The sequence below is a fragment of the Giraffa tippelskirchi genome, chromosome 5, assembly GCF_054371585.1.
Source record: "Giraffa tippelskirchi isolate mGirTip1 chromosome 5, T2T-mGirTip1v1.2.pri, whole genome shotgun sequence".
Classification (NCBI taxonomy): Eukaryota; Metazoa; Chordata; class Mammalia; order Artiodactyla; family Giraffidae; genus Giraffa; species Giraffa tippelskirchi.
In genome coordinates, this window is record NC_137279.1 from 48,046,451 (window position 1) to 48,070,021 (window position 23,571).

The 23,571-nt window shown below is 38.2% G+C and overlaps 1 protein-coding gene across 2 annotated transcripts in view; it reads left to right on the forward strand.

Annotated features, from left to right (window-relative positions):
* The first annotated feature begins 206 nt into the window (after nucleotides 1–206).
* The window catches only part of CNST (consortin, connexin sorting protein), a 90,351-nt gene continuing 66,986 nt past the window's right edge, over nucleotides 207–23,571 (forward strand). The window contains exons 1-2 of one of the 2 annotated variants that reach the window (XM_081486897.1): nucleotides 326–426; nucleotides 1,500–1,515. The gene's annotated coding sequence lies outside the window, so the exon portion shown is untranslated. Of the gene's footprint in view, nucleotides 427–1,499; nucleotides 1,516–23,571 lie in introns of both variants that reach the window. The other variant, XM_081486896.1, reaches the window with a different exon arrangement.

Consider the following 23,571-nt stretch of genomic DNA (forward strand, 5'->3'; position numbering starts at 1 on the left):
ACTAGGCCGGCGGAAGTAAACACTCCACGCTGTGCCTGCGAATGACCTCTCCGTCTTGCCTTTGCCGTCACTTCCGTTTCCGTACCGGCGCAGACGCCGGAGGATTGCGAGTGGACGGCCGGGGAGCGAGAAGGCCTATCTAGGCAGTGTCTGAACTCGGACTCTATGGTCGTCCCCCCCTCTGTGCCTCCTCTCTAGCCGCCCGCGCTCTATGCTCCGCGGTCGCAGGCCGCCGGCCGCCCTCCCGCCTGCCCGGAGGGGTGCTCAGGAGGAGGCGGGGCGGGAAGGCGAGAGGTGTCTCCTCCACCCGACCGGCGGGAGACCTGAGCAACCTCTGTGACAGCTCGTCGGCCGCCATGTCAGCGAGCGGTGCTGGAAACAGATTCGGCGCCCCGCGGTAGCCCTCCTTGCGTCTCCTGTTCCCAGGTAAGGAGAGGAAGAGCGAGATGCGGGAGACCGGCCGGCTGGCGGCGGAGGGGAAAGCCTTTGGGAACCCCCTTGTTCCTTCCCCGGCACTGTCCTCCTCTGGCAGCGCCGCCTCTGCCCTCCGGGTGCGGTGGAGCCCGGTTCCCTCACCTCTGCCCCTTCTCCGCTCCCTTGTTTTCCTCTTTTTCTCTCGCCGCCGTGGCCTCTCCTTGCGCCGCGCGCCCATTTCTCCCTCCCTAGGGCACTCGTGCCAGAAAGTCCTCCCTAGCCCGGCAGCCCGCGGAGCCTGCGGCTTCCTCTGCGCTCCTGTTCCTCTTCATTCTGTTGCCCACAGCCCTGTCTCTCCTCCACCTCTGCGGGTGGTTTGTATTTTCCTTCATACCTGTTTCCCGCCCCTCGCCTCACCACTTAGGCTGTCAAGAAGCACCTAGTGCCTCCCTTCCATTCCTCCCTCCGGGCCAATATTTACCTTTGTTTTTATTTTTATTTGCGTGTTGTTAAAGGTGTAAAGTTAAGATTTAAAAAAAAAAAAAGATGTAAAAGCTTAGCATTCTTTCCTAAGCTTGGAAACATTAAGGTCTTAGAATGCTTATTTTGTTGCTTTTGTAAACTTAGTCCAACACATCGTACTGTGGAATGCAATTTAAAAGAGAGATTCCAAAGACTCTAAAAATAGAATGCCCTAATGGAAATTTTGGCAGTCTTTTTAACCTCTTAGGCAGTGTTAGAAGCCTCGACTCTTTGAGAGTGATTTCAGTGTTTAAGGATTAGACTCAAGAGCTTTACCATCATCACTCTTTCTACCAAGGCAGGAAGCTGCAGGCATTCAACTTCCTATTTTAAAATATGCACCATCCTTTCTGCATACTTGACTGGCCGCGTAATTGATCTTGGCATTTTAAATGCACAAGGAAAAGGTTTCTAAGGAATGTATCACTTAGCAAATAGAAGTCTGAGGATTTACTCAGCTGATGAATATCAAATGGAGAAGGAATTGATGGCCAATTGTGATCTTTTTCCGATTATAAATTTGTTAGGACAGCATAGAAAGTATCTTCTCAACTGTTGTGGAGCCCTGGGAACTCTTTGGTCTTAATTTTTAAAAACTCTTTAAAATGCGATTTTGCTATTGACAGTTCTCTAGAAGTTATTATTCTTGCACCCTCTGAACACCTGAGTGAACACCAGACTCCCCCCTCCATCCTTTTACTGAGCTGTCCCCTCCTTATAAAAATGTTTTTGTAGATTCATAAATACATGAACTCTGGAGGTCTAAATATTGTTAAAATCAAAGCAGAAAGATGTATTACAGTAAAGGAAGAAATAGTTCACTTACAGAACTATGTGGTTCAATTTCTCACTTTTAAAATACACTTTAAAAAATTGTGGTAAAATTACTTATCTTAAAATTTGGTTTCTTCATAATATTCAGCCCTAGAGAAATTGATGTCATTTTTAATTTTGCTTTTGAGTGGTGTTATTCTCTTCTTTTTTTTTTAATTAGTTTATTTTCTATTTTTTAACATTACAATATTGTATTTGTTTTGCCATACATTGACATGTGTTATTCTCTTCTGATTTTCGAAAAGAGAATTAGGTTATGATAAGTATCTCCCCTTTTATAGTGTTAATAGTGGTTTGTTTGAGGTTGTAGATGCTTAAATAACAAGAGACAGAATATTACACATTTTATTTTTCTTAGGTCCCAGGTGCTAGAAATGAAAGAAATGTCCGTTTTACTTTAAAGATGAACCTTATAATCAGCATTTATACTTTATTAGAAGAACCTTGGTTGTTTATTCCCCATCTTATTTTCTTAAGAAGTACAGTTTTTGCATCTGGTACTATTTTTGCCTTTTTGAAGTAATATCTCTTTGGTTCTGGCAAAATGATTCTACTGACTATTTTAAAGTTTGTTTTAATTATTATCTCAATTTAACGGATAAAGAAGCCAAAATACTTCTATTCTTTTGACTTTTATGTTACTGTTGTGATTGGGAAATGCCAGGTGGTAAAAGTTTGTTGTCAGAATTAAGGCTGTGGGTCTATAGTAGTACTGTCCAATAGAAATAAAACGCATTAGTACACGAGCAATTTAAAATTTTTTAGTCATATTACCAAAGTAAAAAAGAAATAGGATTAATTTCAACATGTTTTATTTAATCCTGTATATATCATTTCAACAAGTGATCTCTTTTAAAAGTTAACAATGAGATATTTTACATTCTTTCATACTGAGTCTGTGAAATTTCATGTGTATTTTACATTTACAGTACATTTGAATTCGGACTAGCTACCGGTCTTAGCTTGTGGCTAAGACCTTATTGGCTAGCATATTATCTATAGGGTTTCTGTGTAATTCTTAAGATGTCTTCTTACCCTGAGAGTCTGGGGTAAATTCTGTGAGGCAAATTTAAAAATCCTTTTCGTAAAGTGCTAGAATGTTCAAACTGAGATGATTCTAAGCAGGATGAAAGCCCTGAAGAGTTTCTTCCTCTTAGTGTTGACTGTGTTAATACTGAGGAGGATAAACAGGTTGCCCTGTGCTTGTTTAGTGAGGGTCATAAGATGTATAGAGTGCTCAGTCATTTCCTGGGGTGTCATTGTTACAATTATTTACATCTGCATGTCAACAATGTGTCAAGGAACTGTATGAGTCTTTGTCTACTAAGTCCGTTGGCATTAAGTAGGAAGAACCTGAAGACATACAAGAAGTTTGAACTTTATGATGAACAGGTTGAATATCTGCTGTTGGAGACATTTTCTGAAGCAGTTTCAGGTATGGCTAAGAGTTTTGTATATGTGCTTCTCTATATGATGGTGTAATCAAGGGGAAGATAAAATCTTTTTAGCAAAAATTAGGAAAGAAGAAGGTACGTTTTTTTGACTCCAAACCACTGAGAGTAGTAGCAAAACACAAATGTGTATGGTGGTTTGGATAAAGTGTAAAGGAAATATGGCAGTTTTTAGAGAAAGCTACTGACATATTGACTAGAAATGTGTTTTAACTTGTTTTTGCAGCAGTGATTTACATGGACCAGCTCTTGTTCAGAGCTGTTAGGACTGAAAGATAGCCCTGTTGGAAAGGTTAGTCTGCAGCTCACAGACTTCAGTGGGTTACTCTGACCCTTCATTGCTCTTATCTTGATGTCTGTATTCTGTTAAACTTACCTAAATACTATTTTAGCTGCACTGTTTTACATTTACACTTAATGTCAAAATGTTCTTGAAGGATTAATTAATATTCATTGTAATTTAATGTGAGAAACTTGCCTCCTCCACAACTTTTACGGTATAAATAAATCTTAAATTACCCAATCAGTAAACAGATTCCTTCTGTAAAATCTAGTCAGTATAGACCTAGCAGTGTTGGCAGTGTGTACAGTATTAAAGGATCAAGGACAGATTTGGGCAAGGGATAGTTACTGGTTGTTGCTTGTTTCATGAGAGGTGCATGCATGTTATGTAGGAAAATGTAGCATTTTCATTTGTTCGTAAATATAGGTGGCTATCCGTTGCTACCATTTTAGTTGGATAAGAGAGGAAATACACTGTTTTGTTCCTACAAATTAGCCTTAGCCAATTTTTCTTTAGTTAGTTAAGGATGAGGAGAAGGCAATGGCACCCCACTCCAGTACTCTTGCCTGGAAAATCCCATGAACGGAGGAGCCTGGCAGGCTGCAGTCCATGGGGTCACTGAGTCGGACACGACTGAGCGACTCCACTTGCACTTTTCACTTTCATGCCCTGGAGAAGGAAATGGCAACCCACTCCAGTACTCTTGCCTGGAGAATCCCAGGGACGGGGTATGGGGTCGCACAGAGTCGGACACGACTGACGCGACTTAGCAGCAGCAGCAGCAGCAGCAGCAGTTAAGGATGAATAATTGATAGTCTGGCAATTTGCAATTTTTTTTTTTCAGTTTTATTTATTTTTGACTGTGCTGGGTCTTCATTGCTGCATGAACTTTTCTCTAGATGTGGCAAGCCTGGGCTACTCTCTAGTTGTGGTGCATGGGCTTAGTTGCCCCATGGCATGTGATATTTTCTGGATCAGGGATTGAACCTGTATCCCCTGCATTGGCAGGCAGATTCTTAACCACTGGACCACCAGCGAAGTCCTGCAGGTTTTTTAAAAAGCTTAATATAAGTGGCCGCTACAAGGATTATATTTTTATTGAGAAGTTCTACATTCAGTAATCTATGTCTCAGTACTCGTATGAGTGTGTTCTTTTGTTTAGGGCCTTGAAGATTCTCATGAATATAGGCTTTTCTTTCTTTATGGATCATTCCTTTGGGGGGAAATTATATTTCCTTTTAACCAAGGGATGCTTTTTAAAAATGCATTTGAAATAACTATTTTGTAATACTCTTCAATAAAAAGTAAAAAAAAAAAAAATCATATCTGAAGAATCTTCAAAAAAAGAAATACATCATTAAAAAGTTCTGAATCTTATAATAGCTTGAGATTTCTCAAATTGTTTTAGTCACAGTTTTCAGATTCTGCTCTTTACCATATTTGGAGATGGAAACTTTTTGCCTTTATATGACCTCCTCCCTGCCATCTCTTAGGGCTCCCCCCGACGCACCCCGTTCATCATCATTAGCCATGTGGAGAAGAAAGGTAGTGTGTGTTTGTCAAAATACAGTTCATTTGTCCCTTTGGCTGTAGGACAAATTTTTAAAAAGTGACAGATTTAGTCATTTTTATTAACATTGGAGCATTTGATATTTTAATTGACTGTACCTAAGAGATTTTATGGGGTCGCAAAGTCGGACACGACTGAGCGACTGAACTGAACTGAAGAGATTTTAAAGGTTTCCCTGGTAGCTCATATGGTAAAGAGTCTGCCTGCAGTGCAGGAGACCTGAGTTCGATCCCTGGGTTGGGAAGATCTCCTGGAGAAGGAAATGGCAACCCACTGTAGTATTCTTGCCTGGAAAATCCCATGGAGAGAGGAGGTTAGCAGTCTACAGTCCATGGAGTCGCGAAGAGTTGGACATGACTAAGCAACTTCACAAGAGATTTTAGGAATTAACAATATCTTGTGATTCAGTTCAGTTGCTCAGTCATGTCTGACTCTTTGTGACCCCATGGACTGCCTGTCCATCCCTAACTCCCGGAACCTGCTCAAACTCATGTCCATTGAGTTGGTGATGCCATCCAACCATCTAATCCTCTGTCATCCCCTTCTCCTCCTGCCCTCCATCTTTCCCAGCATCAGGGTCTTTTCCAAGGAGTCAGTTCTTTGCATCAGGTGATCAAAGTATTGGAGTTTCAGCTTCACATCAATCCTTCCAATGAATATTCAGGACTGATCGACTTTGGGATGGACTGGTTTGATCTCCTAGCAGTCCAAGGGACTCTCAAGAGTCTTCTCCAACACATAGTTCAAAAGCATCAATTCTTCGGGGCTCAACTTTTTATATAGTCCAACTCACACATCCATACACGACCACTGGAAAAATCATAGCTTTGACTAGATGGACCTTTGTTGGCAAAGTAATGTCTTTGCTTTTTAATATGCTATCTAGGTTGGTCATAACTTTTCTTCCAAGGAGCAGCGTCTTTTAATTTCATGGCTGCAGTCACCAACTGCAGTGATTTGGGAGCCCCAAAAGATAAAGTCTGTCACTGTTTTCCCATCTATTTTCCATGAAGTGATGGGACCAGATGCCATGATCTTAGTTTTCTCAATGTTGAGCTAGCTTTTTCACTCTCCTCTTTCATCAAGAGGCTCTTTAATTCTTCTTCACTTTCTGCCATAAGGGTAGTGTCATCTGCATATCTGAGATTGATATCTCTCCTGGCAATCTTGATTCCAGCTTGTGCTTCATCCAGCCCAGCATTTTGCATGATGTACTCTGCATATAAGTTAAATACTCAGGGTGACAACATACAGCCTTGACATACTCCCTTTTCCGATTTGGAACCAGTCTGTTGTTCAAAATCCAGTACTAACTGTTGCTTCTTGACCTGCATACAGATTTCTCAGGAGGCAGGTAAAGTGGTCTGGTAGCCCCATCTCTTGAAGAATTTCCACAATTTGTTGTGATCCACACAGTCAAAGGCTTTGGCATAGTCAGTAAAGCAGAAGTAGTTGTTTTTCTGGAACTCTCTTGCTTTCTTGTAATTGCCATACCAATTAAATCCTCTTATGAGAATACTGATTTTTTTTGGAAAACTACTACCTGAATAAATAATTACATTTTTTCTATGTTTGCTGCACCTTGAAAACCCAGTGAATTAGGTGGGGGTGGTTTTGTAATTTGAATGAAGGCAAACAACCATTTTGAAGAGCCTCTTATGTTATAGATTTTTAGATAAATAGTTTCCTTAAAATATGTGAACTTTATAATAACATAAAGAATACTGTTGTTTCTGGATGTTGGAGAGCATACCACTTGTATTTTTAATTTATGCATGCATTGTTTTTCTTGTTCACTGTTTCTCTATTCTGCAGCTATTAACACGGTACAGATAAATCTTAAAAGTAATTATTAAATGAACTGAAACATCTTCCTGTAAGATTTTTCAGCAAGGACTTATTTTTGTGAACTTGCATTTTATTTATTGAATCCTCATGGAGTTTTTTTTCCCCCTTATGAAACACCAAAGATTAGATTTTTCTTTTTTCCACTGTGGACATGAAAAGATTTTCTTAAGTCAGTTCTCAGAAGGATTCATAGCAAGTAACAGACTTGATTTCCTCCCTCATGTTCAACCCAAATTAAAAGAGGAATGGAATTTTGTAGAAACTATGCTAATTAGAAAATTGCAAAGTTTAGTTTCCTGAGAAAAAGACTTTATATCCATTTGTGACTTCTTAATCCAAAATCAGTCATTAGGCTTTATTTTCTTCAACAGTTTACAAAGTAATCACCAGGTTCCTTTTGCTTCAGTAGTTTAAAAAAACTTGTTCTGGAGTTCTTTGTCAGCCAATTAGAGTTTATACCTATAGCATTGCATCAACACTGTAAAGAGCCAAAATGAGAAGCAATGTTTTGTGACTTCTTTGATCATATAATTAAATGTTTTGTAAGATGAAATGGTTTGTCTTATTAGTCTTACAGTTGAACCCTAGTTTAAAATTGACCTAATAGGTCTTATGTCAACCAAAGTTCATATTTTTGCTAGTGAGAGAAAGATCTATTTCAAATTAACCTAAAGTAAACTATTTAATTTAGGAGGTAATTTTTTTATTATATCAGGTACCCTCTTGGTTAATTATAATTTTGTGGATTTTGATGCCTACAGCCTTTTTGTCCTCTTTCAGCTGTTTACCTGAGGAAAACCTAGGGATTCCCTAGTAAATCATGACAGGTCTTTGGCCCTTGAGAATATGGCTTACCTTCCCTGACAGCCTCCAAGAGTAAATGTGTATGTGCAGAAAACTTATGAGCAAAAATTCTGCTTCAGGAACACTTACCTATGGTGATGAAACAGATATTCTAAGACTATCTTAAAATGACAGTTTCCATGTACTTGTATAAAACTTTGCATAAAACTGTATGTTTTGCTGGAGAGTTTTCATTTTGTTCCAGTGCTTCAGAGTGTGTAAAAAGATATCCAGAATAATATCTCCTATAGTTTATTCTGCCTAACTTCACCTTTTGGTTTTTTCCTATTCTGTCTTCCATGTAAAGTTCAAAAGTCAGAATAGGTCATGGTTTAGTATAACGTTGGCGGTGGGGGTGGGTTGGTGGTAGGAGTACAACAAATTTTACTCCTTTTTTTTCCCTTTCTTTCTTCCCTATTACAGAAGTAATTATGCTCCAGAGAGAGGGGGGAAAAAAGGAAGCTAAATTTTAATTTAAGGAAAACATGGTTTTTCAAAAGTTAGTGTTTTTTCCTATAATGAAAGTTGAACAGAAGCTTTAATTTAGCAGTCAGAGTCCATTGATCTCTCTTGTCCTACCTTTGATGTCTGGTGGACTTGCCAGGAAGAAACTTTGAGTACAAGTGTTAGCAGTACTGCTTGGGAAACGAGTTCTTGGAGCAAGGAATAGTGAGTGACTTTATTCAGAAAGCCAACAGACTGAAAAGGTGATGGATTAGTGTCCCAAAGAACCATTCCTCCAGTTAGAACTCAGGCTTCTTTTATACTGAAAGGAATGTGCCCGTGGTTGGTTGCTGGGAACTTCTTGGTGCGGACATCCTTTGTTCTTGCAGCTTTCCAGGTAGCCATCACAGTGTTCCTATAAACCTCCAGCAAGACAGATGTTATTTTTTATCCCTATGTGAATAGAAAAGTGTTTTACCTTTAGAGATCAGAGTCTTGAGATTAGGCTATCCTGTATGTTTTAGGCTATTGGCAACATTCCGAACTTCTGGCAAAAGCCATAGAGTACAAAGAGTTAAAGCAGAAGAAATAGATCCAATAAGATGTCAGACTTGTGCTTCCCTATTACACTGGGAAACTTTGCACTGATATGAGACAGTGCTAAAAATATATATACATGTATATAATTTATTTATTATATATTTTATTTATTTATTTATTTGGCTGTGCCATGCAGCTTGTGGGATCTTAGTTCCCCAATCAAGAATTGGACCTGGGCCCTCAGTAGTTAAACCACTCAGGCCTAACTGACTAGTGGACTGCCAAGGAATTCCTGCTAGAATAAATTTAATAGTGTCTCTTTTGCCATATGTGTTTCCTTTAGGGAATATTCTCCACTGAAATAAAATATCTTGGGGAAAAATCATATTCTATCTGCAGTCTTTCAAAGCATTGCACCGTTATCTTCCTCTGAGACAGGTTTTTTCTGTACTGGTGTTTTTTTTTATTCTTTTCTAAGAATTTCTTACCTAGAATAAGCTGCCTTACTCTGGAGTTTTATTTTTTCCCCAAACCTCCATCAAAATATTTCTCTTGAATGGCTAACAGTGAGAAGGAATATTCACTTTTACACCTATCTCCATTCTTGCCTTCCTATTAACTTTCAGTATGCTGGAGATATAAATTAGCATGTCACCGTTGTGTCACATCACAGTAAGAATTAATATCATTAATGTTTATTTAGATATTTTATTATAGGAGAGGAAAACAGTATCTACCTATTTGACATGGGTAAAATATAATCTCTGGAAACAGTTTTTTAACGTTGGGTCCAAGAACAGGCTTCAAGGGGTCTGTGAGCCACCTGAAATAACTCTCATAACTTAGTGGTAGTATATGTGCATTTTTCTTTTTTTTTAATGTGTATTTTTCTGAGGAGATATTTCATAGCTTTTGTCGGATTCTTCAAAGGATCCATGACCCAGAAGAGGATAAGACTCACAGAATTCATTTGAGCTTGGTTATAAATTGCTAATCCTTATAAGCAGCTATAGTTTTGTAAACATTCCTATATATGAGCTTTATTTTTTGGTAATATTTATGACAAAAATAATTTAATAGATTATTTTATAAGAAAAGGCACAGTGATTCTTTTTTAAAAAAGCAAATCGTCCTCAAATATCTTACCTTTTACCTTTACACAGTTCTGTGGTTACTTTGTTTTTAAAATTTGTTTACCATCTGTGCATTTTACAGAAAGATGATTAATTCTTAGTGGTTGAATTTTTCCTGGCAGTTCAAAGAGTTGTTCATAAACTCAGAATCAGAATAAAGGAAAGCTGCATTTTATGAGGCTCCCCTAACCAGTGAGAGGAATGCGTTCACAGATAGGTTGATTATATACACATACTCCTGATGAAGTAGAAAAAAGTAAGAAACTGGGTACAAGTAGAAAGGTTACCCTTGAACAGCAGATAGAAACATTCTACTACTGAGATAAGAAAGGGAAATAACCGATTACCAACTGACATCTGGTAACTTCTGTTTACCTGTGGCCCAGTTGAAACTGCTGAGCTAGGAATAGGAAGAGGACTGGAGGCCAGTGGTGAAGGTTAGTGTAGCTCTGGGGATGTGGTTCTGAGAGCTAATTGAGGAAGGATGTCTGGCCAGCATTGAGGCTACACCTGATATTGGATGAATACTGCTTTTATAGTTTCCAATTTGCATAGTTATGATTTTTTTTAGCAGCCTGGGTATAAGAGCAGAGAAAGTAGTCAGGTTGATCAGGCCTGGGGGTTTATAGGGTGAATGCAGTAGATGTATAAGATAACAATGGAAGTAGCTAGAGATGATACATGAATTCAGTGCTTAAAAAGAAAGAATGCCAGGAGTCTGACTAATGTTTAAAGAAAAAAAGAAAGAAAATGCAGGAGTCTGGAGTTTTTGGTTTGTTTTTTAATAATTTAATTGTTTTCTTTTTTTTTTTTTTCATTTTGTCCATGATGAATTACTTGCAGGATCTCAGTTCCCCAACTAGGGACTGAACCCAGGCCTTGGCAGTGAAAGCCTAGAATCCTAACCACTTGGCCACAAGGGAGCTCCTGAATCTGGAGTTCTTGATGTGGTTGAACTGGGTAATGGTAGTGACGTAATAACAGTAAAGATTGAGCATTAAAAAGAACAGGAATTTAGAACCAGACAATGGGATATAGGTAGTTGGAGATGTGGAGACTCACCTGAGATGAATAGAATGTTTTGATGCTCAGTAAAATCTAAGACTGGGGTGACAGTTGCTAAATTGACCAGACAGTAATGTCGTTGTAGATTTTTGAGACACAAGGAAACATGCATTCCATAAGTCTGTACACAAAGATAGTGTATTCTTTTTTAAAATTTTATTAATATTTTTAAATTAATTATTTTTATTGGAGTATCATTGCTTTTCAAAGGTAGTGTTTTCTGAGCAGTAATCTGCCTCTGGCTTATGAGAGAAAACCTTAATTAAAAGTAAACATATCAGCCTAAACTCATTTTGAAATTTCATAACCTCTGAAATGATAGAATTAATAAATTTTTACCTTTTGTTCAAAGGGGGACTAGAGAGGAAACTGGAGAGCTCCTAGCTTAGGTTTATAGTTTTAAAATACTATTAAAGTGGTTTTGTTCTTTATCCTGGTTGAATTGATAGGTTGATTTTAATTTACTGATACCCATTTGAACCTACACATTAAAATGTCCATATACACTTTGGTGAATAGTTTGGAAATATGGTAGCTTGTCAATGACCTTGAACCTAGCATTAGTTCCTGTTAGTTCATTCGCTAATGTTTGAGCCCATAGGTGACCAGCATTATACTAAGTACTGTGTGAAATGAAGTAAAAATGAGCCCTTTCATCAAAACATTTGATGAAAAATACAAGTCTCAAATATATATAGGTAATTTCTTAAGAAAAGGAATGAAATTTACATGAAAACCTTTTTTGGTTTTGTCTAATTTATAGTTAATTTACTAAATATTTTGTAGAATTTATTTCCTCATCATTCCAGAATTTTAAATGCAACCTTTTTGACCTAGTGTTTGGTAAACATAATAGGGAAAAGTTATGTAACAGTTTAGATGAATTCATTTCTAAGATCTGTAGTGTTCCACCATAGAGGTTTCTACTTTGTGCCCTTGAGAACTGGCTTTGTAGGAACTCCTGTTTCTGTAGGTTATTGGCAAATATATCCAGTGATTATTTGCTGCTCTAAAATAGGGTCTTAAGGCAATGAGAGTCCTTTGAAATAGTGGATAAAAGCAGTTTCCAAAAGAAAAAAAAAAACAACACATTTATTACATGATATAATGCATGTTAAAGTGACTGCCTTCCTCAGTGTTAAGCACACAGAGCACTTAGTAAATTGGTTGTTTTGTTTTTAATTTGCTAAACTTTGTGATAACCTTGTATTTATTTGGATTATTTGTAAAGAGGTGAACAGTATTAATATATTGATTCACTGTGTAGCATTCTTAGGAGTTATTAAAAAATGTTGTGTCCTTGATTCAATGCTTTAATGTTTTTCTTGAATAGAAAAATATTGTGTGTTAAGTATACAGAAATACAGAAAGTAATACAGAAAAGAAATACAGCAAAATACAGAAAAGTAAAAAAAAAAATTGTACTCCCATCAGCCAACAGCAAGAACTGTGAACATTTCTGTATACATACTTTCAGTGTCCCTGGAGTGTGGGTAGGCATAATTGAGATCATATTTATGATTTTCAGTTATATTTTTTATAGATTCACAATGTGCATATTTTGTGGTGTTGTAACATCTAGGGTATAAGCTAATTTATTTAATCATTCCCCTGAAAGTGAAAGTGAAAGTCGCTCAGTCGTGTCTGACTCTTTGTGACTTCTTAAGGAATTCTTTAGGCCAGAATATTGGAGTGGGTAGCCTTTCCCTTCTCCAGGGAATCTTCCCAACCTAGGGATCGAATCCAGGTCTCCCAAATTGCAGGCAGATTCTTTATCGGCTGAGCCACAAGGGAAGCCCAAGATACTGGGGTGGGTAGCCTATCCCTTCTCCAGTGGATCTTCCTGACCCAGGAATCAAACCTGGGTCTCCTGCATTGCAGGTGGATTGTTTACCAACTGAGCTATCAGGAACATGTTATGAAATGGTTTTCTGATAAATTGTGCCAGGTTATATTCGAACTGAACAGCATGTGACAATGCCTATTTCAATAGAATATTGTTGTTGTTTAGTCACTAATCATGTCTGACTCTTCTGCAACCCCATGGACTGTAGCCCTCCAGGAGCCTCAGGCTCTCAGAGAAGCTTGGCAGGCTACAGCCCATGGGGTTTCAAAAGTGTCAGACATGACTTCACAACTAAACAACAACAACAAAGGGCAATGTGAGTTGAAAAGGCAACTTCAGTAGGCCTCTAGCTACTTCTTACACTTTCCCATCCAGCCAACCTATCACACTCATTTTCCTCTAACAACTCCTCGTCTTTGTATCTGTACTATAGTGCCTGTCCTATCCCACCTCTCTTTATTGTCCATCTGTCTGATTTTTCCTGCTTAGTCTTTGTTTCCATCTTTTCTCCTCTGTCTTTTCCTGTATGGGAGACCTACCCAGCCAGAACAACAGAGCAGAGCAGTCTATTTTCTGCTGGCAGGGTCACTCAAGAGAGAAAGAGGGCTGAGACAGTTAAGCTTAGGTGGCTCAGAGGTTAAAGCGTCTGCCTGCGATGTGGGAGACCTGGGTTCGATCCCTGGGTCAGGAAGATCCCTGAAGAAGGAAATGGCAACCCACTCCAGTATTCTTGGCCTGGAGAATCCCACGGACGGAGGAGCCTGGTAGGCTACAGTACATGGGGTCACAAAGAGTTGGACACGACTGAGCGACTTCACTTTCACTTTCACCAAACTGATAAATCAGTTTACCTCCCCAGAGAGGAATCCAAAGGAAGACATCAGGAGTGAGGGAAGTTTCTTCATAACTCTCTAGTAACCTTGCCATATTCTTAGTTATTAAAAAACATATATTAGCATATGTTCAAAGTCTTTAAAAAAATTTTTTTCTGAAAACAAAAATAATGCAACTTACAGCTCAATAAATAATAACCCACTTAAAAATTGGACAGAGGATCTGAATAGACATTTCTCCAAAGAGACAAATGACCAATAAATACATGGAAAGACGCTCAACATTAGCCGTCAGGGAAATGCAAATCAAAACTACGTATACTACTTCATATCTGTAGATAAAGAAATTGTAACCTTGTATATTGCTGGTAAGAATGTCAAATGGTACGCCATCTGTGGAAAATAGTATGATGCCTTTTCAGTAACTTAAACATCAAATTAGCATATGACTCATAATTCCATTCCTAGGTACATACTGAAAAGAATTGCAAACAGGTGTTAAAAAAACAACCCAAAAGCTTATATAGGAATGTTTGTAGCAACATTATTCGTAATAGCCAGATAATAGAAACAACCCAAATATCCATCAACTGATGAATAGATAAAGTGGTAAATCAATATAATGGAATGTTATTTGGCAATAAAAGTATATTGATAGTATGCTACAACATAGATATACCTTGAAAACATTACGCTAAGTGAAAGATGCTAGTTATGAAAACCACATGATTCTTTTGATATGAAATATTCAGAATGGATTGATCATAGAGAAAGAAAGTAAATGAGTGGTTGCCTAGAGCTGGCTGGGGAAGCTGAGAGAATGGAAAGTGACTACTAATGGGTATGTGGGTATCGAGGAGCACAGAAGTTCCTTTTGAAATGATGAAAATGTTCCAAACTTTATTGTGACATATGTGCACAGCGTTGTGAATATACTGAAAACGGTTGACCTTGTACATTTTAAATGTGCAAATTCCGTGTTATGTGAATGATATCGCAGTAAAGCTATCATTTAAGAGCTTAGTTGGAAAAAAATGCATGTTTATCATAGAGAATGTATAAAACATAGAGAAGTACAAAAAGAAAAAAATTGTTAGAATTTAAAAATTTTCCTATTTTCATTTTTATGATAAGCTAAAAGAAAATAGCATAAGCTTATTCAAGATAATCGTGAACACTGCCATAAAACAACTTTCTGCTGTGGGATTTCAGTGCTCAAATTTCTTTTTATAATCACAGGGTAGAATTAATAAGTTACATCTTTGGAGCAACATTATAGCATGTTGTAAAAACAAAGGTTTCTCAGTAGCTGGTAGAGAAAAGTGGTTGGAAAGCTGAGTCTCAAGGTGCTTATGGTAAATAGAGGTGTTGAACTTGAAGGAACCTGTGTCATCACAGTTAATACCAAATTCAGGTTATGAACAGACATTTAATTTTTGCAGAGCAGCATCATACATCAAATTAATGTTAATTTTAATATTATTGGTATTTTTATTGCTTGTATTAATTTTAAATTTGTTTTGGTTTAATAATTGTATTGGAGTTATAAACACATAATTCTCTTTTTACATCTTTTAAATTGTAAGTAAAAATAATTTGTCAGTGCTTAAGGACTATCGAGATGGGAATACCAGACCATCTGACCTGTCTCTTGAGAAACCTGTATGCAGGTCAGGAGGCAACAGTTAGAACTGGACATGGAACAACAGACTCGTTCCAAATAGGAAAAGGAGTACGTCAAGGCTGTATATTGTCACCCTGCTTATCTAACTTATATGCAGACTACATCATGAGAAATGCTGGGCTGGAAGAAACACAAGCTGGAATCAAGATTGCCGGGAGAAATATCAATAACCTCAGATATGCGGATGACACCACCCTTATGGCAGAAAGTGAAGAAGAACTAAAGAGCCACTTGATGAAGGTGAAAGAGGAGAGTGAAAAAGTTGGCTTAAAGCTCAACGTTCAGAAAACTAAGATCATGGCATCTGGTCCCATCACTTCATGGGAAATAGATGGGGAAACAGTGGAAACAGTGTCAGACTTTATTTTTTTGGGCTCCAAAATCACTGCTGATGGTGATTGCAGCCATGAAATTAAAAGACGCTTACTCCTTGGAAGGAAGGTTATGGCCAACCTAGATAGCATATTTAAAAGCAGAGACATTACTTTGCCAACAAAAGTCCGTCTAGACAAGGCTATGGTTTTCCCAGTGGTCATGTATGGATGTGAGAGTTGGATGGTGAAGAAAGCTGAGCGCTGAAGAATTGATGCTTTTGAACTGTGGTGTTGGAGAAGACTCTTGAGAGTCCCTTGGACTGCAAGGAGATCCAATCAATCCATCCTAAAAGAGATCAATCCTGGGTGTTCATTGGAAGGTCTGATGTTGAAGCTGAAACTCCAATACTTTGGGCACCTCATGCGAAGGGTTGACTCATTGGAAAAGACCCTAATGCTGGGTAGGATTGGGGGCAGGAGGAGAAGGGGATGACAGAGGATGAGATGGTTGGATGGCATCACCGACTCGATGGACATGGATTTGGGTAGACTCCGGGAGTTGGTGATGGACAGAGAGGCCTGGCGTGCTGCAATTCATGGGGTCGCAAAGAGTCAGACACGACTGAGCGACTGAACTGAACTGAACTGAACTGAACTAAGGACTATCATAATTATTTCTTTGAATAGCCATTCACGAGGAATAATGGGACAAATAGTTAGAATTAAAAGGGCCCATGATTTTATTGCTGAAGAAATTAAGGCTCAGAGGGGTTTCTTGCTCAAGCTTTTCAAACAAGTTTAAGGCTTGGTTAGAATTCAGATTTCAGTATTTGTAGCCTAATATTTTTTTCTGCTTTTATCACTTTTTTCTGTTGACTTATTCTCAATTATTATTAATAGCTTGCCTTCTCTTGTGATTTCTTTCTTTCATATATGATTTGTCACCTCAAGTAGAGCACTTTTGGACACGAATTACACCTCAGTTCTTTTTGTCCTATGCTTCTCTTCACCCCGCTCCACCCTATTCTACCCGCAGTGTACACTGCACTGAGCCTGGTGTTATATACTTAGTTGGCTCTCAGTAGATGTTAATAAAGGGTTTTAACTTTGCCTTCTGGGAGCCATGGAAACTTGGCGTTCAAAATTCAAGCTTGGGCCAGAGTGCAAACCTTTGGAAGTCTTGTTCTAATATGGAACAAATAAAGTAACACTTTTCCCGTAAAATATTGATTTTGGTTGTTTTTTTTTTTGGTCACACTGAACCAGCCCTCTCAGTAATGAGAGCAAGGAGTCCTAACCACTGGCCACCAGAGAATTCTCTTAATTCAATTCTTAGCTTTTTAGAAACTATCTTACCCTCTGTTGTTGATGGATCATTGCAAAATTATAGGTTTTTTTGAAGATTGCTAAGTTGGACATCTTCCTTTTAGTAAAGAAAAGAACATGTACTAAAATGATTCAGGTGCAGATGTTTTTGTGGTTAAAACATCTTCAAAATGGACAATTCTTATGAAATAAAAATGTAAACAATAATTCTATTGTACTATTATTATGACTTTGTTGTTCCTCCCCCCCCTTCATAGCCTCTTCCCTCTCCTACTTTTACCTCCTTATTCTAATTCTCTTTCTAGACCTCTGACCATTCTTCTGGGTCTGATTTTGAACTAACTTTGGGCCAAGGAAACTCAGTAGTAGCCAGAGTAATATCCTGTAATTCATCCACTATTTTATACCCATCATTCAAATTCTCAAACTATATTGCTACTTTCACTTGGACCTCTGAGGTTACTCTATTATATTAGCATTTTACTTTTAAAATTTCAGGAGAGCCGTATTAGTAAAATAATATATTGTCTTAATTTCAGTAAGAGTGGTCATAATTTTTATTGGAACCAGTTTTATTCAATTTATTTCATTTTCATTGTGTCTTTTAAATGAGCATGGAAATATCTTTTATGTTTTCCTTTAGTGGAGAAATGCAGTCAAAACTGTGAGAAGATGAAACTTTCAAGTAAAATTGTTGTTGAAAAAAAAAGAAATTCTAGATTAAAATAAATTTGACCTTGGTCTAGTTCTGTTTGTCTCATCTCTATATTTGAAAGGAACTTAAAACAATTCTTCTGTATGTTTGTTGAATAGTTAAACCTTATCCTTTAATTTGCATAGCATAAAATGAAGGATTTGTAATTACAGACTCAAAATTTTCTGGATCAAAAAGTAGAGTGGGCCCATTTAATTGAATCTTTGCTTTTTGTTCTAATTCATGCTTTTTTTTTTTTTTCAGATTTGCTGACTTGCCCTTATATTTAATCTTACAATGACAAAAGTGCTCTTTTAGAGTTTCCCCTCTATTTCTGTTTCCTACCAGATAATACTTGTGGGGTCTTTTTTGTTAAATAAAGTTTAAATATTGAATGATGTAACCATTTTTTCTAAGTTTATTTCCTTAGGTGAGAGGTAGTGAAAAAGAGACGTTAGTGTTTTAGTTCAATTGAACAATCATTATTTAACACCTATTTTGTGCCTAGGGCTTTGCTATGGTAAGTGTTGCAAAAGAAGTAACACATTCTTTTACTTCAGGCACTTGGATTCTACCTTGGGAAATAATATACTTGCATTGGAATAGCTTGTGAAAAAGCCTAAAGCAATAAGTAAGCAAATTTGAGGCAGCACCCACTAGATGTGGGTCCCCAGCCCTATTAGGAATCAGGCCATACAGCAGGAGGTGAGTGGGTGAGTAAAAGAAGCTTCTTCTGTATTTACAGCCACATCCCATCACTCACCGTTTCTGTCTGAGCTCCACCTCCTAAAATTAGATTCTCATCGGAATGAGAACCCTACTGTGAATGCGCATGTGAGGGATCTAGGTTGTGGGCTCCTTATGAGAATCTAATGCCTGATGATCTGAAGTGGAGCTGAGGCGGTGATGCTAGCGCTGGGGAGTGACTGCAGCAAAGATTCATTAGCAAAGAGGTTAACTGTACAGAGACCATAATAAATCAATTGTTTGCAGACTCATCAAAACTCTATCAGTGAGTGAGTGGCAAGTGACAATTAAGCCACATCTGGTAGCAGGCTCTAAGTCAGAATCCAACACTTATTTTAGTCCGTGTGTGGTCCACCCATTATTTTATATACCACTTCCATCCATTTCTTTTTCCCACACTGCACACTTGTCTCACACAATTTTGGTAAGCCCACGATATAACCTTCACCAAAATGAATGAAAAACAAATGTTGTTGCAGAGCTTCTTTGAAAAGGGGGAAAGACCCAATGATGAGACAGCAGAAGACTCTAAGACTGCCAACAAAAAGAAAGCTGCATTTTAAAGAAAATACCAAGAGTCTTACTTAAGTTATGGGTTCATTGCAACAAGTGATTCACATTCTCCAAGCCTGCTTTTTATAAATACGTGGTGACTGACTATCCAATGAAGTCATGAAACCTTCACAACTGCTTTGCCACATGGAGATGAAGCACCCTGCATTAAAGGACAAGCCTTTGGAGATTTTCCAAAGGAAAAATCGTGAACATGAAGAACAGAAGCAATTATTGAAGGCCACCACTTCATCAAATGTGTCTGCACTGAGAGCATCATTCTTAGTGGCTAACTGCATTACTGAAGCTAAGAAGCCCTTTCCTATTGGTGAAGAGTTGATCCTGCTTGCTGCTTAGGACATTTGTTATGAAATTTTAGAACAGACTGCAGTTCTAAGATGGCACATGTTCCTCCTTTGGCTAGCACCGTAACTAGACAAACTGATGAAATAACAGAGGATATTGAGGCATAATTATTGGAGGATTAATGAGTCACTGTGGTACACAATCCAGGTTGACAAGTCTACTGATATTGATGACAAGGCAACAATCCTTGTTTTTCTGCATATATTTTTCAGGAAGATGTGCATGAGGATATGTTATGTGCACCTTTGTTGCCAGCCAACACCACAGCTGCAGAACTATTCAAATCTTTGAATGATTACATATCAGGAAATTGGTCATACATGGAATTGGTCATTCCATGTCGGTATATACAGACAGAGCTGCCGCCATGACTAAAACTTCCTGGTTACACTACTCAGGTCACCAAGAGGTTGCTTCTGAATGTGAGTCTATGCACTGTGTCATCCATGCAGAAATGCTGGCTAGCTGAAAAATGTCACCTGAACATAACAACGTTTTGCGGGCTGTGATTAAAATGATCACATTTAAGTACACGCCCTTAATTCACGTCTGTTAGCACAGCTCAGTGAGATGGACGCAAGAGCACACACATCTTCTCTTATACACAAAAGTGAAGTATCTTTGTAAAGGAAGATCACTGGCCAGAGTTTTTGAGTTACAAGAGCCACTCCAGAGATTTCTTTTAGAAAAACAGTCACCACTGGCAGCATATTTCAGTGACACAGAATGGGTGGCAAAACTTGATTACTTGTGTGACATAGTCAACCTGCTCAAAGAACTCACTCTGTCACTTCAGGGGAGAACGACAGCTGTGTTCAAGTCAGCAGATACAGTGGCTGCATTCGAAGCCAGACTGGAATTATGGGAGCGACAAGTGAATAATTGGGATTTTTGATGTTTTGAACATTAAAGAGATTTTGAAAGAGACTGAGATAGGGCCTTCTTTTTACCAGCTGGATGCATTATCACCTGTCTCAGCTTTCAAGAGTTTGAGCATTACTCCCCTACCACAAAAGACCCCTGGACTGGGAAGAATGGATCTGTGACCCATTTGTGAATAAGCCAGGTGAATCAGTTTTGTCCATGGTAGAAGAGGATCAACTACTTGAGATCTCAAATGATGGTGGCCTTAAAAGTAGGTTTAAGTCACCTTCAAATCTTCACACGTTCTAGATCAAAGTCAAGGCAGAATATCCTGAGATTTCTACAAAAGCCCTGAAAAGCCTGCTTATATTTCCACTATCCTGTTTTTGTGAAGCAGAGTTTTCTGCAGGGACAGCAACCAAAACAAAATCACAAGAGTAGACTGGACATGAGCAACACACTTTGGGTGTCACTGTCTCCCATCAGCCCAAGGTGGGACTGTCTAGTTGGAGGAAAACAAGTTCAGGGCTCCCACTGATTCGCATTATGGTGAGTTGTATAATCATTTCATGATGTATCACAATGTAATAATAGAAATTCAGTACACAGTAAATGTACTTGATTCATCCTGAAACTGACCCCCTCACCCCCTGTCCATGGAAAAATTGTCTTCCATGAAACCAGTCCCTGATGCCTATAAGCTACACTAGATACTTTTAAAAAATACAGTGTTTACTTCATTTTAAAAAAAAGGTCTCTGTAAATGTTTTAGCATAGATCCAGTGTAAGCTGTCTCCATCTATGACTGGACTTCTCTAAGGACAAAGAATAAATTTGTATTATATGTATTGTAAATTATATTACAGTTGCCTTTCCTTCTCCTAATTTGTCCCAACTTTTCATCTTCAACAGCTTAGCTCAGATTCTGCCTTGTGTGTCGTCATCAGAGGCAGCACAGACTCTGGAGCCTGTCAGCCTAGGTTTGAGTTCCAATTCTGACAGCTGTTTGACCTGATAAGTACTTAACCTGTCAGTGCTTTGGCTTGCTCACCCATAAAATAGAGGTGCTAATAATAACTACCTAAGAGGATTGTTGTGAGGCTAAATGAATCAATATATACAGGGCACAGAGTAAGTACCATATGAATATTTGCTTTTATTCTCACACTCTTTTTATGGTTATTCCTCACAATAAGTATAATCATTCTATGAAGGCATGTATTTGAACCTAAATATTTTTGGAATTTTATGTTTTTTTAAATTATGCTTTATAACATCTGTTTTAACAGACAAATAGTTCCCACCTTAATTTTTCGAGTCAATTGATGTTATCAGGAAATGTTCACTTATCATCCTATGAACTTACAGATCCCTGGTTAACTTTTTTTTTCCTTGTTTTCTCTTTTTTCTGTTAAGTATTTATTCATTATGTCTGACTATGTATGTTATACACATGTGCTCTCCACTAGCCTGTAAGTTCTTCTCAAGGAAGTATTCTGTCTCGATAATGATGACAAATGACAAATGTAACAATTATTCATCACAATATCATGCATCTTGCTATCATTAGAATTTCACAGTTAGTCCATCAAACATTTTAATATTGTGATTCAAGTCTAAATCATAGCTGGAAGTGCCATCCAACATTATTTCTACTCAGTAGTTTGGGTGATATCCTGTAATCCACCCACTGTTTTATACTTGGGCTTCCCTGGTGGTTCAGTTGGTAAAGAATCTGCTTGCAGGATCCTCTATGACCCACCTCCCAGAATATTGGAAATAAAAACAAAAATAAACAAATGGGACTTAATTAAACTTAAAAGCTTTTGCACAGCAAAAGAAACTATAAGCAAGGTGAAAAGACAGCCTTCGGAATGGGAGAAAATAATAGCAAATGAAGCAACTGACAAAGAATTAATTTCAAAAATATACAAGCAACTCCTGCAGCTCAATTCCAGAAAAATAAACGACCCAATCAAAAAATGGGTCAAAGAACTAAACAGACATTTCTCCAAAGAAGACATACAGATGGCTAACAAACACATGAAAAGACATCAACATCACTCATTATCAGAGAAATGCAAATCAAAACTACAGTGAGGTACCATTTCACACCAGTCAGAATGGCTGCTGTCCAAAAGTCTATAAACAATAAATGCTGGAGAGGGTGTGGAGAAAAGGGAACCCTCTTACATTGTTGGTGGGAATGCAAACTAGTACAGCTACTATGGAGAACAGTGTGGAGATTCCTTAAAAAACTGGAAATAGAACTGCCATACGACCCAGCAATCCCACTGCTGGGCGTACACACTCAGGAAACCAGAATTGAAAGAGACACGTGTACCCCAATGTTCATCGCAGCACTGTTTACAATACCCAGGACATGGAAGCAACCTAGATGTCCATCAACAGACAAATGGATAAGAAAGCTGTGGTACATATCCACAATGGAATATTACTCAGCCATTAAAAAGAATGCATTTGAATCAGTTCTAATGAGGTGGATGAAATTGGAACCCATTATACAGAGTGAAGTAAGCCAGAAAGAAAAACACCAATACAGTATACTAACGCATATATATGGAATTTAGAAAGATGCTAACAATAACCCTATATGCGAGACAGCAAAAGAGACACATGTACAGAACAGTCTTTTGGACTCTGTGGGAGAAGGCGAGGGTGCGATGATCTGAGAGAATAGCATTGAAACATGTATATTGTCATCTGTGGAACAGATCGCTAGTCCAGATTCAACGCATGAGACAAGTGCTCAGGGCTGGTGCACTGGGATGACCCATAGAGATGGGATGGGGAGGGAGGTGGGAGGGGGGTTCAGGAGGGGGAACACATGTACCCATGGCTGATTCATATCAATGTATGGCAAAAACCACTACAATATTGTAAAGTAATTAGCCTCCAACTTAAAAAAAAAAAAGAATCTGCCTGCAGTGTGGGAGACCTGGATTTGATCCCTGGGTTGGGAACATCCACTGGAAGAGGGCATGGCAACCCACTCCAGTATTCTTGCCTGGAGAATCCCCATGGACAGAGGAGCCTGGCAGGCTGCAATCTATGGGGTCGCAAAGAGTTGCACACAACTGAGCGACTAAGCACATTAAAAATCTACCAAATACTTAATTGTTCTCAGGATTTCCAATACCAAGGTTACACACTGAAGGAGAACGTTCATTCAACAGACAATTCTTGACTGGTTTCTTTGCATCTAGCACTAGCCTGGGCACTAGAAAGATGTTTTTAAAAGTGGCAGTGTATGGTATTTAACAGGGCATATTCCAGATTCACATAGATCTCGGTTCAAATCTTAGTCCTGCTTGTTTCTTGCTATATAAACTTTGAGCAAGTTACTCACTTCCGTTTATGTTTCCATGAGAATGAAA